The sequence below is a fragment of the Jaculus jaculus genome, chromosome 17 (genome assembly GCF_020740685.1).
Source record: "Jaculus jaculus isolate mJacJac1 chromosome 17, mJacJac1.mat.Y.cur, whole genome shotgun sequence".
NCBI lineage: Eukaryota > Metazoa > Chordata > Mammalia > Rodentia > Dipodidae > Jaculus > Jaculus jaculus.
The window spans coordinates 31,405,281-31,423,620 of record NC_059118.1 but is presented as its reverse complement, the minus strand read 5'-3'; the positions used below and the strand labels follow the sequence as shown (position 1 = coordinate 31,423,620).

At 44.4% G+C, this 18,340-nt stretch overlaps 1 protein-coding gene across 1 annotated transcript in view; it reads right to left on the bottom strand.

Moving 5' to 3' along the window:
* Clstn2 (calsyntenin 2) overlaps window positions 1-18,340 on the bottom strand; it is a 660,628-nt gene that overhangs the window by 215,148 nt on the left and 427,140 nt on the right. The gene's annotated exons all lie outside the window — the stretch shown is intronic.

The following is an 18,340-nucleotide window of genomic DNA, read 5'->3' as shown; positions in this document are numbered from 1 at the left end:
TGGCTATGGACTTTGTTCACAACGCACCATAAAATATAATGAAAACTTAAAGTGATATATGTACTAATTACCATGAAAAGACCACTGTCTAATGTATACATGAATCAAAACATCACATTGTGCCTCATAAATATGTACGAGTATTATAGGTCAATAAAAGAAATGAATATAGTCATAGGTTCTGGGAATTAGGATGTGATGGGACAGCATTATTCTTCCTACTACAAATGACTTATTTTTCAGGTTCATTTTGTTATCCATATAAATTCAGATGCAAAGGCCAGGCATGGAAGTAAAATTTTAGTGGGGAGTATTGTGGTTAGGTAAGATACAACACTTGAAAAATTATTGAAAAATACCCACAACTGCCTATTCCTATGAAGGTGAAACAGCTACAAACACTCTTGGGGTACTTCCTAGGGTACTTACTGGTGAATTTCCATACCCCACTTTATTCAAGCTGTCCTTTGTATATTTTGTTTTTGAGAGAGAGTGTGTGTGAGAGAATAGGTGCACCCAGGCCTCAGGCACTGCAATCAAACTCCAGATGTTTGTGTCACCTAGTGGGTATGTGCGACCTTGCACTTGCCTCACCTTTGTGTGGCTTATGTGGGATCTGGAGAGTCGAGCATGGGTCTTAGGCTTTGTAGGCAAGAAACTCAACTGCCGAGCCATCGCTCCAGATCCCCCTTTGTATAATTTAATGGCAAGAGTGCCACATGAGATTTGGGCAGAAAGGCTTGAGAGGCTTTTGGGTAAGGCTAAACAGTTGTGTGCCACAGTACCCCAGTGTACCTTCCAGTTGGAAATCATTAGTCCAGTGGGCCGTAGTGGTGATCAAAAACAGTTCTGATACATAAACAGCAGGTCCGTTCTTAGAGAAAGGCATGATATAGTTGGGTGGCCCAGAGTTGCACCATGACCCATGAAACTGTGTGTCACACAGAGATAAGGGGTTGTCAGGGTGAGAAGCTCTGAGGATTATACCCATCTGTCTGTCCCAACCTCCTCTATACTTAAAGACTGGCCATGTGCCCAGCTATTTTACAAATTCCACGACCCATTGAAAAATAAGCCAGCGCATTGCTGAGTGTGTAGTCATGTGGTACGTGAATAGGAGGCTGCTTTTCTGGGCTGAACATTTTCCCTAACTCAGCCTTCAGACCAGCCCTAGGTCCACTCTTGTGGCTCAGCATCTCTACAGTTTGATGTGACCACAGCATTGTGACACTGTTCCTCTTCCTAGGATCACAAGGCAGTGTGCTTGAATGCATTTAGGCAGAGACAGGGAGGTACCCATAGCATTTGTACTGGTATTTTCTGGGTATTGTTATCTAGAAGGAAAAAAAAACATAATGGGCTCAGAATGACTATTATCATTATTAATACTCTATTGGCCCACATTAGTAAGCTTTAGAGCTGCTGGGATAGGAGGAAAAAGGAATAATCTAAGGTATGACCACCTCCTTCAGCTGCAGGCCATGTTGATTAGGCCAAGATGGCTCCTTGAAAAGATGGAGCCTTTCTCACAATTCCGGGAGTTGGGTAGAAAGACTGATTCCCTTACTCTGAAGGAGATAACTGGTCCCAATTATGGGGGGCACTCTAATAGTAGGTATCACAAAGGTTTTCTGTGAATAAACAGAAGGCTGTGCTGACCTGAGCCTCAGTGAAACAGGGATAGATAATCAGCACTTAACTAACGGGTAGAAATCACTGTAAATTATTGTTGAAACGCTGATGTGGCTGCTAACTCCAGCAGCTTTCTCTAAGTACATGAGCTGCATCCTGGTTTATAAAGTAATTTCCTCAGCTCCTCCCTTGGTTGTAAGTTGTGACTAGGGCAGGGGTGAGGAGATTCTCACTGTGATAGGAATTTTCAGGAACCTTTAAGATTCTAGGCCACATTGGATATGAGGGAAAGAACTGAGCTATTTAGGACAAAGCCTTAAGGACCTCAGAAGGGAAAGAAACAATAGGACTACCTAATAGGCCTGTGGCCCCTTCGCCAGACTTTTCCAAATAATAAGTATGCATTCACTGGGAGTCTTAGGATACATCTCATGCTTTGGCTTTCACTGATAAAAAATAGTAACAATAAGTTTGAAATTGAAAGCTATTATTTGTTGAGGACTGGGAAACAGATCTTTTTTTTTTTTTTCATTGTCATAGCAACCCTCTGGTAGGTCCAATTGCCTCCTTATTATTCTTTGAGCAGGAAAAACAAAGTATAGGAAGATTAGCTCAAGGTTCTCAGCTCGCTCATTAAGGTGAGAACCAGGTCTGCCTCGTTGTCTGTTCCAGATGTACTACTAAGAAAAGCCTATCTGTATAAGTAAACAAGGTGGCTGACTTCACCTCACTCTCCAGCTTTCCCCCTCTCCATACGATTAATCCACCCATATTGTTATTTCAGGAACTTTCCCTCTTAGAGCTTCCTAAATACAATGTATGAGTTCATATACCAGTGCCTTTGTATTTTCTGTTTGCTTCTTTAAACCTGTTAAACATAAAATGATTACATAACCCTTAATGGTCATTGAACGTCAGGACTTTTAGCCTTCAGGCCAAATCCAGCCAATTACTTGTTTTTGTAAATTAAAGTTTTATTTAAACATAGATGCTCAGTTTAATATTGTCTAGGCTTATACATACGTTACAGTGGCTACACTGTGTAGTTATGGTAAAGAACTTACACCTGCAATGTTTAAAATATTTACTGTACTGGCCTTAGCAAATCATTTCTTCTCCCTGCTCTAGGGATATCTGACTTGGATTTACTGTTTACTATTGATTAGGGCTTCGATATTTTCTTTTCTGTTAAGGTTACTGGTTAATTTGTAGTTCTTACAGAGATGTTAGTAAAAGAAAAAAAAAATCTTATAAGTTGCAGTTTCATTGCCCTAGAAAATTGCCCAGCTTTGTATCATCAACCTTAGCTATCTCTTCTCAACATTCCTTTTATTTCAAGCTATATAAAATCCCCATCCTCGGGTGCTCTTCTGTGCAACTGTGTCATCCTATTGCGTGTCTCACTAAAAACTTTAATCAAGCCACGGCCTATATCCCTTCTCTACTTACCTCTCACTACTCTCTCTCACACACACATTTTGAGAATTTTACTTCCACGAGCTCCTCCGTTCACTTCAGCTATTCGTCACCATTAACGATTTGTTGCTCTCTCTGGCAGTCTCCCCTGATGACAGCCCCACAGGCTGTGGGTCCCTCTGCTCTTGTTGACATTCTGTTGCCTTCCCTCATTCTCACCTCAGAGTGTGAGTGGAGCAAGGCCTGTTGAGCAAGCTCAGACTGCACTGACTCCTAGGCCTAAGGGGAGACAGAGCTCAGATGAGGACTAGGAAGGCGGGGTGGGGTTGGTGTTGAGGGCTCGATGGTTTGTGGAGCCACCACGTTGGCTTTCTGTCAACTTACCTCACCGCAGACACTTTCCTCTGCTGAGCTGCTGAGGATTCTGGGCATCATTGGCTGTGGGCAAGATTTTGTCTTGGAGGTAGAAATCTGTAGCTGACTTAAGCTTCTACCTAATACATTCCTGCATCCTCAAGTTGGTTTTGCATAGGTGAAAACCCTGTGGCTGTTATTACCTTCTCAGATTAAGGTGGATTTCTGGCGGGTCATGCTCTTGGCATCATTAAAGACAAACTTGACTCTCTGGGATGTGATTCTTTCAGTGTTTCAAAGTGACAGTCTTTTTTATCCTGCCCACCTCACTCCCACCTACCACCAAGGCAAGAGTACACCCACACTTGCTGTCACAGCCGACTCACTTTCCCGGGGACTCTAGGGTGCGGGGTATTAAAAGGAGGTCATTAGCGCTCAGCGTCTGCTAACTCCTGGCTCTTCCTCCCGGACTTCAGAAAGAGCGTGAGAAACTGTCATACAAATGAACCCTTCGGTCTATGAGAGATGTCAGCCAGGTGACAGTCAGGGAAGTCAGGGGAGGCCTTGGAGGGAGTCAGCATAATGTCAGATGACGCTTGTCCTCTCTTAGACGTCATCAGTGAGCACATGTGTGATGGGGATCAAGTGGATGCTCACTCCCCCCCACCCCCCACCACTGCCTGCATTGTTCAGAGTCTTGTTAGAGAGGAAGACCTGCCCAGGAAACAAGGTGCAGATACAGTGAACCCAGGGTAAACTGCTGTTTGTCACATCAGCTCTGGATCCTGCCACCTTGCAATTAGGTGAAAACGCAGGGATGTTCAAATGCCCGAGTAACCATCTCAAGGACTATAATAAAGTCACACATTTCAGGTCTGCCTTTTGTCAGTCCTCATGCCGTATTGACTTCTGCAGCAATAGACTCGATCTACTCTGCAGTGCCATGTACTGTCTTTCTGAATCTGCAGGATTATAGAGAAAGTTAGAATTTTCTTGAACAAATGGATTGCTCCTATTGTAAAATGATTTTTTTTTTTCATCTTACAAAGGGAATATGACTGTTGGTTCTAATACTAAGTTACCTGTGAAGATTCTAAAGGTAATCGGATCCCAACTCAGTGAAAGAGTTCACACCCATGGTGCAAAGTGACAGAAGCAGCCGGCCACAGTGGTGACAGTGCTGGCCAGGACCTGTCCCTGCCCGGGCTTTGAGGGGAGGAGATACTGGCAGGGCTGCAGGGCGTGGACCTCATGCAGGGATGAGGCAGATCTTCAACCCAGTAAGGCACTCCTGGAAGAAATCCAGGCCAATAGAGTTTAAAAAGCAACACACCAAGAAGATTAGGTTGTTATGTATGTGGCACTACTCAGCACATTCTATAAAGACCTTCCAGCATAAAATTAGTCCCCAACCTATTACTGAGTCCTACCTTCCTGTGATAGAGGGACAATACTCAGAAAAGTCAAGTAATTCTCTGCCAGCATACAACTGTGTCCCCACCCCCCACCGCCACCTATTACTGAGTCCTACCTTCTTGTGATACAGGGATGGCACTGGGAAAAGCGAAGTAATTCTCTGAGACTAAAAATCAGTGAAGGAAGTTCGGGCAGAGGTGTCTGTGACTGACGGCAGACCCATTCTGGGGAGGAGACAGGGGTTGGTGCAGGAGGAGGCCAGAGTGGCCTGTCTTGACATAGGACAGAAGGAGGGGAATAGGCAGGAACTGAAGGTGATCTTTGATAACTGATTAGAGCAAGAGAAGGCCCTTTCAACTGCAAACATGTGCTTTAGACACTTCTTAAAATGTCAGGTTGGGGCTGCAGAGCAGAGAGAGACTATGGGATTTAGCTCATCTAAGTTCGCGGGACTAAATCAAAACATTTGGGTCCTGCCTAAGAGTTGCATGTCAAAAAAGTAGAGCCACACCTCTGTCTTAGTAACTTGGCCATTCCAAGAGTGGGAGAAAGAAAACAAAACAAAAACAACATTGACTTAGTTGATAGCTTTGCACAACACCTGTGTCATCGCTCTTCCTTTGTCCTCGAGTGACAATGGATGCTAATCCACCAGAGTCCCATCCTATTGTGCCAGTATCAAGCCTGAGAACCCTTCGAAGCTCAGCTCTCCAGGCTGTGAGAATTAGTTGACTAGGTTTGATTCTTGGACCAAATATGCTTCCCTTTAATGATCAAGGACATAGCAGAGGCTCTATATATAAGTTCCTCAAAGATCCCATCTCTGCAGGTTTTTGTTTTCTCTGAAGAGATAATTCAGGTGCATGTTCTGTGGATATGAAATAGATTTATTTATATTTGACGAAAAATTCATATGAAATAAGAACATACAATCAGCCTATTAGCAACAGCTCCTGAAAATAAGATGAAAGAATGCGTCGCCTAGAGATCACGAAAGTGAATTTGCTGTGTCTGCTCACTCTTGTGCCTCTAGAAGAGAAGTGATCCTCCAAGGCCTTTCCTCTACACAGCTCAAGCCATGCTTAGCAAGACAGAAACATTGTAGGCTGTGTCTTAATGATGAAGCAGATGTTTGCCTCACCAAATTCTGGCAGAGTCACGGGGAGTTAATGCATCCATGGCAGGTGGTTCACTTTCACTGACTGGTTTAGGCTTGCTGGGAAATGGCTGGAGCCCACCAGGATGGCGCACTTCGAAGTGTCACCTGCTAAGTACTTATAGCACAAAACCACAGTGGCCTCAAGCATCAGCAGTTTTGTAGAACCTGCTTCAAGGCTTCGGTTCTCTTAGCCTCCACATCACCAGGAATCACCCACTCTCTTTTGTTGAACAACAACAACAACAAAGTTCAAGAGCAAAATGTATTTTGTTGTTGGTGGTAATCTATTAGGAGATGCTAGTGTTACAGACAATGGTGTTTTGTGAGAAAAATGATTAAAATAATTCTGTTCAAAATGTGTGTGATTCTCAAGAGGAAGCATCTGGGCTTGTACTATGAAAATAAAACAACACTTTAGTTGAGCTGTTATATCCCTCCAGTAGAGAAAAATTGTGAAAATAAAAATTAGAGAATATTTTCTTCCAGTTTTCATTATTGAACAAAACGAAAAAGCCGGGCGTGGTGGCGCACACCTTTAGTCCCTGAACTTGGGAGACAGAGGTAGGAGGATTGCTATGAATTTGAGTCCAGGCTGAGACTACATAGTGAACTCTAGGTCAGCCTGGGCTAGTGTGAGACCGTACCTTGAGAAAACACCCCCCCCCCAAAATGTGGAAAAAATAAAGAAAAATATGGAAGACTTAGGCACTAGTTCGGGGAAGTTCATTCCATCAGTTTAGGCAAATGAGTGCGTGCCTATGATTATGATGTTCAGCACTCTTTCAGTCTTTAGCCTCCCGTGTACTCCATAGTCACACCAGTAATCCTCACGGCCATCTGCAAGGCCATTATTATCTTGCCTTTCCAGGAGGAATGTGTAAGATGTTAAAAGATGAAGTCTTTGGCCAAGAGTCCTTGGGGAGATGGCTGTGCACAGACTCAAAGGATATTTTGGCTCCAATGTGGGGTAAATATAGACTGCATGTCCCTGTTCAGAGCCCTTGCATATTTAACACCTGTACCAAAACTTTCCTGCTTCTGTTAATTCAATCCCACAACTTGATCTCTTATATTCATATCATTTGTGCCAGTAGCAAACACTGCTCAGAATATCTGGATGGGCAGGAGGAGGACCACGCACAAGCACAGCACAGGGAAGCCAGGGAGCCTCGCTTATACCACAGGGCACTGGAAACAAGATAGGGTGCCAGATGCACCTCATACCCACCACAGGTACACACACGCACACGCACACACACACACACACACACACACTTAAACATTTTGGCCAGACATAGTGGCACATGTCTTTAATCCCAGCACTCGGGAGGCAGAGGTAGGAGGATCACCATGAGTTCAAGGCCACCCTGAGGCTACAGAGTGAATTCCAGGCCAGCCTAGGCAAGAGTGAAACCTTACCTCAAAAAAAAAAAAAAGGAAAAAAGATGAAATTTACATAATTTGCAATTAAACATTTTTTGATGCCAGGGATTGAGCCCAGAGGCTCTCACATGCACTGCAGACCTATACACCCATACATTTTTACTCTAGATCTCTGAAGCCCTTCTATAAATGAAATTACCCATCAGAAATACTTTGGGCCTTCATCTGTGAGATGCCTTCATGAGTTTGGCTAATTTTAAAATCTGAATTTGAATAAACGGCACGGCATCCTATATCTTACAAATTTTACAGCCAATTCAACCCACCCGGCCTAAACACCTCTGACTGCCAAGAGTCGTCCAGATGCTCACGTGCCTGGGGAGTTTGAGACGGCACGGGAAGAGATAGCAGGGCCTGGGGCTCTGCCTCCCCATCCATCTCTCATATTCTGTATATTGATTTGAAAGCCACTTCCAAGCCTCTCCCCCAACTTGTTTGGATGAAGGCTGGCCTGGGAAGCCATGCGTGGTTTCAGTCAGCCAAGATGATGGCCTATTATATCTAAGAGCACCAGAGTGAACCCACAAGCACAGATAATTGAGTTACCTTCGGAATGATCATTCACAGCACAAGGCTTTGAGTTCCTATAAATGAGGAGCAGCTGGGACTTTAAAGTGCCACCCGGCAAACATATAAATTCCCATTTCCAGCCCCATTTTGAAGATACTGAAGTCTGGAGCGGGTTGAAAGCAGCCAGCAAGTCTGTGCCCTCCATCCTCCCTCTCGCCTCTGGAAAACTCCAAACAGGTTTGAGTGGCAGTCACACCACACGTGCTGTCTCTGGGAACACATGCACAGGCTGTTGCTCCATGGCCCATCCCCACACAAATCCACACAGGAATGCCAGTGACAAAAGAGAGCCTGTACCCACTCGGCGTCTCCCTGGACTGGAGCTTCCAAATTCCTCCTGGCAAGCAAACTGTCAGCCAAGTGGTTGTGCCCCTTATATAAGACAAACGGGGGTTGGGGCACAAGAGAAAGGGGCACACGAGGACCGGATGACATCCAGAAGAGAACAGGCCACATTTTCTACACTGATTTCCCAGTCTCGACATGGCCCTCAAGCAGATGGTGTTTGTTAGGCACAATCAGATGTGCCCAGACGGCTCACACAGTTCATTCCAAATAGCCTGCCTACTTGGAAATAAATGCCAAAGCTCCCTAGAGCTGTCATTGTGGAGGGGCCCAAACCCTCACCCAGCTCCATGAATATAGCATGTGTTCACTCTTGAAATCTTCTGAGCTCTGCTCCGTGCTGCCGGAATTGTGGCAAATCAAATATGGCTCAATATTTATGGAATAACAGGGGACATACAGACACGTAACTCTGCGTAGTACAATGGGGTCTAAGGAACCTAAGTGTGTTAGAAGGGAAGATCTACCAGAGGTGATAGCCACTGGCTGAAATCTCAAAAGAAGAGATATGGGTAGGGTTATTTGACACCAGAGAGGAGGGTATTTCAGGAGGACAGCATGTCATACCAAAGACCCAGAGGCTCTTGTGGATAAAAAACAAAAAACAAAACCAATAGATTCTGTACATTAAATTACTATTTAGGAAGTGTTCACACATTCTTCTGCTCCAGGAGAAATCACCTGACGTACAACTTGACTTTAGACTGGGAAGATGACCTGCTTAGGCTACTGACGTTAGAAGACATGATGCAAACAGAACAGTAATGCTTCCAGCACTTAACAGCTGCTCAGCCAAGACAGCTGGATCATCAAACCAAGGAGTGGTCAGCAAGGAAATGGCTACACATTTAACAGACTATTTCCAGCATGGCATATTAGCATTTATAGCCAAAATCTAGCTATGGCTACAGCCTAGAAACTCATTAGTAAAATAGTCCTATAAATGTACTCAGTGTAACCAGAACTTGGATGAATATGACAGATAAGTCAGAAATCTTATTTGAATTACATTTAGTCTAGAACCACTGGACAAAGAAAAATCACATAGCTTCTCCTCACGAATACAGGGTATAGTGAAAGGTTTAGTTACTGAGATCAGAAACACAGACCTGGCAAGCATCATCCAGTGCCCAGTATGGGCGTACATAGGCAGATCCTGGAAGACAGAAGCAGACACTAGTCCTTAAGAAGTAAAGACTGAGGCATATTACGCTGCATTTCAGGCATGCCGCCACTACCATTCACTGTTGACACACGCCCACAGTCCCCACTGCTGGCAGAACAGATGTAGCTAATGGTAAAGCCTCTAGGTGTGCAATTCCAAGAGGCTCTCAGAGTCGCCGAGGATGCTGCCCGCCAGAGGTAATTCACATTTTTAATCTCTCAAGGCTCTGTGGAGGAGCCTCTGTGGCGAATGAAGCAGAGCCAAGAGCCAGACAGAAGACCTGGGGATGGATGTGAGACAGAAACACACCCTACAGAAAGATAACGTCAAGGATGGAACTGGGCAGGCACCACTGCAACAAATCCTGCCCCATGTACTCTTTGTATGAGGTGATTTTTTTTTTTTTTTTTGAGGTAGGGTCTCACTCTACCTCAGGCTGACCTGAAATTCACTCATTCTTAGGGTGGGCCCGAACTCTCGGTGATCCTCCCACCTCCTGGGATTCAAGGCGCGTGCACCACCACGCCTGGCTCTGTATGAGGTGATTTTGACCTCCCTTCAAGCTAGGGCTTGTGACCACAGAGGGAATGAAACTACAGGATCAGCAAGGCTTAATCATAAAAGGCCATACAGCTTCCAAATGGTTATCTTGTAATATTTGCCTTTGTAGGGCAGAGACGTACATAAGATTCTGGTGCCCTGGGGCCACCATGTTGTGAGAAAGCCAGATTACTTGGACAGACCATGAGACATTCTGGCTCCTGATGACAAGCAGGCTTGTAGCAGAAAATGGTTTTATGTAGTTCTAGGTCCAAGGTGGCAGTTCATCCCCAGCCTCTATATATCCCTAATAAGGGGCCCTGACAATTAGAAACAAGTACAGTCATTTTTGCTGTAAACATTTAATGTCCACAGTACCCGCAAGTGGTAGCTGCTGAACCTCACTAAGTTTGGGGTCCTTTGTTATGTAGCAATTACTAATTGGAACAGGAGTAGGGTGGGGGCTCCGTCGCCAGTATCTTCATGTACCCTCTGTAACAAATGGCTAGTAGACTATCTCCTCGCACAGGCAGGAAGTGCTGCTCCCGTCTTGAGTCAAAGCAGAAGGAGACGTGAATACAGAGGTACAGGAATGTGTCATTGTGATACTGGATTTTGGAGTGGGGGTAGTGGCCTTCTGAATTTGTGAATCCCAGTTTTAGGCTCTGTCCAACTTTTAACAAAAAAACTGATAAAGAATAACTCAAGAATGATAAATTATGAATTATTAAGCTTATTTAGGGAGAAATTACAAATTGTGGGGTTTTATTTAAGGGAAACTAGGATCTAGGAAGAAGTTTAATGCAGAGTCACAAGCATGTGGAAAGCAGGACACATGCGCTCATGTGGAAAACACTGCATAGTCTCTGAGATTCGTTCAGGAAAAATTGTTGGGGCAGAACCATAATCACATGGAAGACAGAGCTCATGTAGGGAGATTTAGAAAGAAAACCCACAGCACCCATCCTGAGTTTCCTCATGGAAGAAAGTTAAGAGGGCTGATGGCTGTGGCTTAACGAATAACGGCAGAGAGAAAATATCAAAGCAGAGACTAAGAAATTTAGAGGAGCAATCAGAAATCAAGAGAGTTACGCTCATGGTTACTCCAAGTTTAAAGAAATTACATAGTAGTAGGCCTGGACTTAGAGAAAGCTCCCAGTGGGAGAGGTGGGGTGTAAGGGAAATGTACACATGGTAGTTTCATAGACCAGAGGAAAATCATACATGTAAGTGAAGTGAGAAGTTACTCCAAAGTATAAGGCAGAGACAAACAGAAAATCCTCCCTGACCAAGAAGCATTGCTCTGCTCTCCCCGCATCCAGCTGATGTGTGTCCCTGTGACCAGAGCGAGGAGAGGGACAGAAAGGAAGGGAAGAGTGGAAAACAGCATGGGCAGGCCTTTACAGTTGATTGAAAATAGATTCTTTTGTCAGATTCAGGTGGGCAAGAGGACTATCTAATTTGTTTTCAGATTTGAAGGGCAGACCCCAGAGGGCAGCCCACCCAGGAAGTATGCTAGACTGTGGACGGCAGGGGGTGCTGTAGCTGAGTTCCGATCAGATATGAGTTCCATTCCCAGTATCAGTTTTCTCCTCAGCCTCAGTTCTTTCACCTTGATATGAATTATAATGATGCCTGTCCCTTTAGAACACTGCTTCTCATTGAGGTGACTTTGGCCATCAAGGTGGCCATGTCTAGAAACACATTTTGAGCATCACAACTTGGGCAGGCTATGCCAAGGCTCTCTAGTAGAAAGGCGGCCAGGGATGCTGTGGCCGCAGGATGGCTCCACCACACAGACTTATCCATGGAGCCCATAATGCCAGTCATTTTTGAGGTTGACAAATTCACTTGAAAAGATAGCAACTACTTAGAGCCGGCTAATTTGCTAAGAATGTTCCATTTCAGAGAGAAATGTTACCTGGGCGAAGAAGACAAGACTATGACAAGATATGATTGAAGACTTTTTCTTCTCTTTCAGGGATGAAATAAATGAAGCACTGTGTACAGGCTGGCTAGCTGGCCAGGGACACCGAGCCCCCACCTCACCCTCTCTGAGCCTGCTTCCCAGCAGACTTCCTTTAAACTGGGATCATTAGCCACCTGCTCTAGATTCACTCTGGAGCCTTGCAGCTTTTAAAAACCACATACATTCATTAAGGATAGGAACTTTAGCATAGGGTGTCTGCTGCAGGTGGCCAGGAAATTTATGGTAGTAAAAGCATCTAATTTCAGCTCATCACTCACTAGCTTCTTTGTCAAAAGCCCTTGGTGGTCTGGAGGAGGGGACACTGTGGCAGTAAAACCATTTATTCCATTTGTGACTGAATACAGCACACCCTGCCCTGTGGTAGGAGCTGGGGTTTTGAGTAGAAGGAGGTGTGGGCAGAGTACCCTCCCAACTGCTCAGGAGGTTTCCTGTGGTTGGATAAGAACCTTCTCCTTCAGCAAGATTTACGCCCTGTTTATCTTTAGCTGTGGAGAAAGTGTGGCTGAATGTCCCCTTCTCTTTTACAGTAAGGACAGGCACTTCCAGGCTGATTTATGGGCCTGCTCATGCAGCACCACAAAAGTTATTCTGCACAATACCTACACCCTCTGTGAGGCTGCATGGGCTAAGTCACAGACACTCAGCAGGGACTCAGGCAAGTAGTCGCCCAAATTCCCAACTGACTTCTGGAGGAAAAGTCCCATAGCATTGAAAACCTTGTCAAACAAAATAAAAGACAAATGTCTTACATGACTCTCTGAACTTTTCTTCAAAATAAAAGTGACTTCTCCTCTCTTCAGATACATGACACAATAAACAGGACATTTGGAAAAGGCAGTGGATAAAATGAATGACAATCACTACCTCAGTCAGTCAACATCTACAGGAATCATTAAATAGTGTCCTGAGATGATGGGGAGAAAACAATGCTTCATTTCTGTAATCTTCTGCCACCAAACCACAATCCTACTCGTTTAAATATTTTTATTTATTTGCAAGAAGAGAGAAAGAGAGAGAGAATAGGCATGCCAGGGTTTCTAGCCATTGCAAATGAACGCCAGGTATATGGGCCACTTTGTGCACTTGGCTTTAAGTGGGTACTGGAACCCAGGTCATTAGTCTTTTTAGGCAAACACCTTAACTGCTGAGCCATCTCTCTAGCCCCACAATCCAAGTCTTACTTGTGAGAAAAGCATGAGGAAAATTCCAGTTGAGAGATGTTCATCAAAATATATCAACAGATGCATTATACTTCAAACCTCTGTCATCAAAAACAACAAAAGTCTGACAAACTGTCACAGCCAAGAGGAGACATGAGGATGATGTATAATGTGGTGTCCTGGACAAAACTCAGATTCAGGAAAAGGACATGAGTTAACAGTTAAGGAGAACTGAATAAAATGCCACATCAGCTAATAATAGTGTATTATTATTACGTTTGCCTAAATGTGTATCAAATGTGCAACATCAATGTAAGATGGTAACAAGATAAACAGAGGGCTTATGGGGATTTTAAGTACTACCATTTGATTTTTTTCTGTAAATTTAAACTGAGTTTTTAAAAAGTGAAGGTTTTAAACAATAAAAAGAAAAGTTCTTTTATTATCTAAGAGTTTTGTGCCTTCTACATGAAACTACTTTATAATGTGCTTTATAGCTATCTCTGAATTTCTGCTATAATTCTATATGCATAAAAATTTTTAGTATTGTTAACCAAACATGGGGCTAATGTATACTTAGACGTTTAAAAAATAAGCATTTTCCTTTTTTAAATATTTATTTGTGAGAGATAGAAAGAGGCAGATGAGAGAGGGAGAACAGGTGCACTAGGGCCTCTAGCAATGGCAAATGAACTCCAGACTCATGTGCCACCTTATACATGTGGCTGATGTGGGTCCTGGAGAATTGAACCTGTGCCCTTAGACCTCACAGGCAAGTGCCTTAACTGCTAAGCTATCTCTCCAACCCCAAAGAAGCATTTTCTCTTGTTAACCTGGCCCTCCTTTGTGAATCTGGCCAGTGTACATTACTACTGCATTCTCTATCCATATCCAAAATACATTAAAAATCCTAAAAGGTAGGCAAAACACATTTTTCACCTTCTAGGCAAGAACTAGTTTTAGCAAGATCACAATGGACACTTCCATCCTGTTGGAGAAAGGGTCCAGAGCCCCAACACCCACAATATACCCATGCCACTCACTTCACAGACACAGCTCTTTCACCTGTCACAGAAATTCTGCTGTCTACTTAATTGTACCCATTTTCAGGAAAGGGAAATAGGATTCAAGGGCTATTTGGGCCCAGCCTACCCAGTAGAGTTAGCATGCAGTTAAGAAGCACTGTATGACCCCAAATCCAACCCCCAAATTTAGCTCCCTCTTCTATGTGGTGCAGCATTGTTACCTGGGCCCCATCAAACTTCTAGACATGAAGAAATCAAAGGCCAAATGGACACTGAGTGGACTTAGACACTACAGCAATATTCATTAACAATATGTGATTGTTTTTACAATCGCATGAGCATGTACATCTGAGTGGGACATGCAGCTCTATGTACGCGTTGTGGAACCGCAGAGGTGCCATTCAGCTAAGGACCCTCAGAAAGCCCAGTGTTATCCGGGATGCAATGATTCCAGGGTTCCAACTCCAGGGATGTCATTCAGTAGTCTACTTTATAAGCTGGGAGCTAGTTTTAAGTCCCTCAAGTAAAATCAGATTTGGAAACCACTGAGATGGTCAGAACCCTCTAGCTTTAAATGTCTAAGAGCAATTGATTAGCAAATTAAACCATTGTAATTACTCTTCACAAATCTCACTGTGACTCTAGAGGGCCTCTTTTGATCTTCTTAATACCATTTCCTTGGAGAGAGAAATTGTGTGTGTGTGTGTGTGTGTGTGTGTGTGTGTGTGTGTGAGAGAGAGAGAGAGAGAGAGAGAGAGAGAGAGAAAGAGAGAGAGAGAGAGAGAGAGAGAAATAACTACCAGAGCCTGCTAGCTTTGTTTGTCCTGTACTCTTCTTGGGATTTCAGAAAAGAACAAGAAATCAAAGGAGAGGACCATTTCTGTGATCCATTAATCCAGCCCCTTATATATAGTACAGACAAGGTCCAATGTTCCAAGAGCCATAGTGAAACCTGGACTGTCCACTTCAAACACAAAGGAGCACGTGGTATGGGTGCCAGTCACACCTGATTATGCATGCGGCTTTGCTGAGGCGAGTCACTGCATCATGTGACATATCCTCATTTTCCCCTGATAGAGCAGCGTATGTGAGCCTGTGTCCGGTGGCCAGAGCCCTCATCTCTGCCCCTCTCCCCATTAAAGAAAAGCCTAGAAAGCCCGCCTCACTATCTGTCTGCAGCAGCAGATAAGCTCATTGCACAGTCGGTTCAGGGAACAACTGCCCGGGCCACAGAGGAACAGGGAGGATACTGCCATTCTCTGTACACTGAGCACCTTGTGGCTTGGAGGCAGGATTGGTCACATGTTCCTTTTCATTCCCCAAGATGTATGTCTCCTGGTGTCATTCAGGAAAAGTCTCTTGGGGACCACTGTTCAGAGTGACACTGGTGTTTGCATAGGTATCGAACATAACAGGGCCCCTGAAATAAGATTCCCGCGAACAAGCAGCTCACTGTTCTGAAAGGCCAGCACTTACTGAGCGGGAGGGATATGGGGACCTACTATTTAATTTCTTAAATGAGAGAGAGTGGGCAGAGAAGTGTGAGGAAAACCAGGGTGTTCCTGGCCAGAGGTCTGACACCAGTGACGTGCAGCACCAGAATTGCCACAGGTCCTCTTAAAAGTGGGTCTCCTGGGTTCCATCTCAGATTTACAGCATTAGCAGCTCTGAAGGAAAAGCTGGGATGTTTGCATTTTCAAAGATCTGGGGTTAGGAGCTCAGGCTTTGGAGCCAGGGTGTCTGTGTTTCCAATCCAGTTCTATTCCCTGGCCCAAGCTCCCTGGGCAAGAGATTTCCTCTGTCTAAAAAATGATCATCATGTTGTATTCTCCTGTATTTGTGAGTTTCACGTTACTATAATGAAACAACTAATTTATAAGAGAAAAGTTTGTTAGCCCACAATTCTGGAGGTTCCAGTATAACATTTGGTAAACCTATTGCTTTGCGGCTTTGATGGGTGGGGTCTATTAGATGGTAATGGCTTAGAGTGCAGGGTAGAGCAAAATCGTATCAGGCTAGGCAGCCAAAAATTATATACAATACCATAATAATATAATGTAAAAAACTGAAAAATAACCAGATACTGGAGTCCTTAGTACTCCTTAAGAATATACCCCCCACTGATTCTAAGGCCCCCCCAAAAAAAAGATCCTACCAGCTCCTCACTGCACCATTCAACTCAAGACAAAGACTTTAAAACAAGTATTTGGGGGGCACTCATCAAACCATAGTGCCAGCCCATGGAGAAGTTACCCTATATGGAGAGTGAAGCCAATTTTTACAAACACACACCTCAACTAATTCTAGAGCAAGAACCAGGGCTCAGTAGTTCTGAAAGGGACAAGTCTGGATTACATGTCCACTAGTGGAGTTCCCGGCTCCATGACACCCAGGCAGAGAAGCTCAGAAAATCAGACTGAAGACTGTTCTCTGCTTCACAGAGGCCAGCCCCCAAACTTGGTGCACCCACATGAGCTGTAACACCACACATTGTCCTCCCCACATAAATCCAGGTATAAAGAGGCTGTGTCTTGACTGCACCAGTCTGAAAGGCTTCTCAGTGTGATCTTGTTTGGAAATAGGCTCTTTGCAGTTGATGCATTTGACATGAGATCATCAGGGAAGTCCCTAATCCAATATAACGGATGTGCTTGATCAAAATGGAAATTTGAGCACGGATATGAGTTCAGCTGGGCATTGTAGTATATGCTTATGATCCCAAATTTGGGAGGTAGAGGAAGGAGGATCAGGAGTTCAGGGTAATCCTCAGCTATATTGCAAGTATGAGGCACACCAAGGCTACAGGAAGAACTGCTTCGGAATAAAAATAACAAAAACATGAACAACAAACAAACACCACCATCAACCCCAAAAGCCACATTCAAAAAGAGAAGAAAATATGTGGACACGGAGGAATTCCATTTACCCAGGGAGTTCCCAACTCCTGAGCTCCCAGATGGTAAGACAGACCTGGAGTAAACCCTTCCTTGGGATCCTCAGAAGGCATCAATCTTGCAGCAATTTGACCTTGGACTTCTGGGCTCCAGAGTGGAAAGACAATGGAGTTTTGTTGTTTAAATTAAGTCATCTCGTTAGCTTGTGTTTGTTTCAACAGCCCTAGGAAATTAAAACGCCCAATAATCTAGAATGTGTTATTTGCTCCTGGGGCTCTAAGCTAAAGCCAGAAATTTCTAATTTTTGATTTTCAAATGGCAAGCTCTTGAAATGTGGATCCTAGATCTATCCCGCCGAGCTCCTGAGCGGAGAGCCAGTAGCCCTATCGTTGATGGGGAGAGGCTGCTACTCACATCCGTGGTCTGGGGACGGGTGAAGGGAATGGTAAGGCTGAAAAGCCCTTGCTCTTCATGCCTGCTGGGCCATGTGATTCTTGTAGCCCAGGGGGACTCTGTCCACTAAAAGCTGCAGATCAAAGCTTTAGGTGGCCAATTCCCTACTGCACACACACACAGAGAACAGCAGGAAATGGTTGCCTGAAAGAAAACACAGAAGCCTTCCCCTGAAGGACTTTTGCTCAGCCTAAAGCTGTTGGTTTTGATACCTTGGCAAATCTACATTGGTTCCGATGAGCTAGTGGAAGCCGGTGTGCTGCTGTGCTTGGCAGAGGGTCAGTTCCAAGCCCCACCTCAATCAGCTGGGCAAGCTCAGCCAGCAAGCTGAGGCATTATTGTGGAATCTGAGTTCTGGGCACTGGGGGAGAGCTGCCATACTAAAGGGCATGTCACACCCTGGGAAGAGAGACAGGTCTTGAAGGGTCATGCACAGGCAGAGCCTGAAAACCAGCAAGAAGGAGCTCTCAGCCCCTGGTCAGTTCTCAAGATCCTTCGAGATTTCCCTGCAGCAGAGCAAGGATCTGCTCTCATCTTTCTTTCATCACGCCCTGCCTGGGCTCCTGCAGTGCTGAACAATCTGCTGTTTCACCTGAGTTCAAATCTTGTCTGTGTCACATACGTGCTTTGTGGGCTTGGTTTCCACCTTTTGAAAAGGGAGATATACACACCCACTCTTTGTGGCCATTTGAGGATTATGGGATAAAATGTCTAAAGTGCTTCACCGCATGGTGTCCACACAAAGTACTTGGTGGTGGTAGCTATGATTGATCATCAT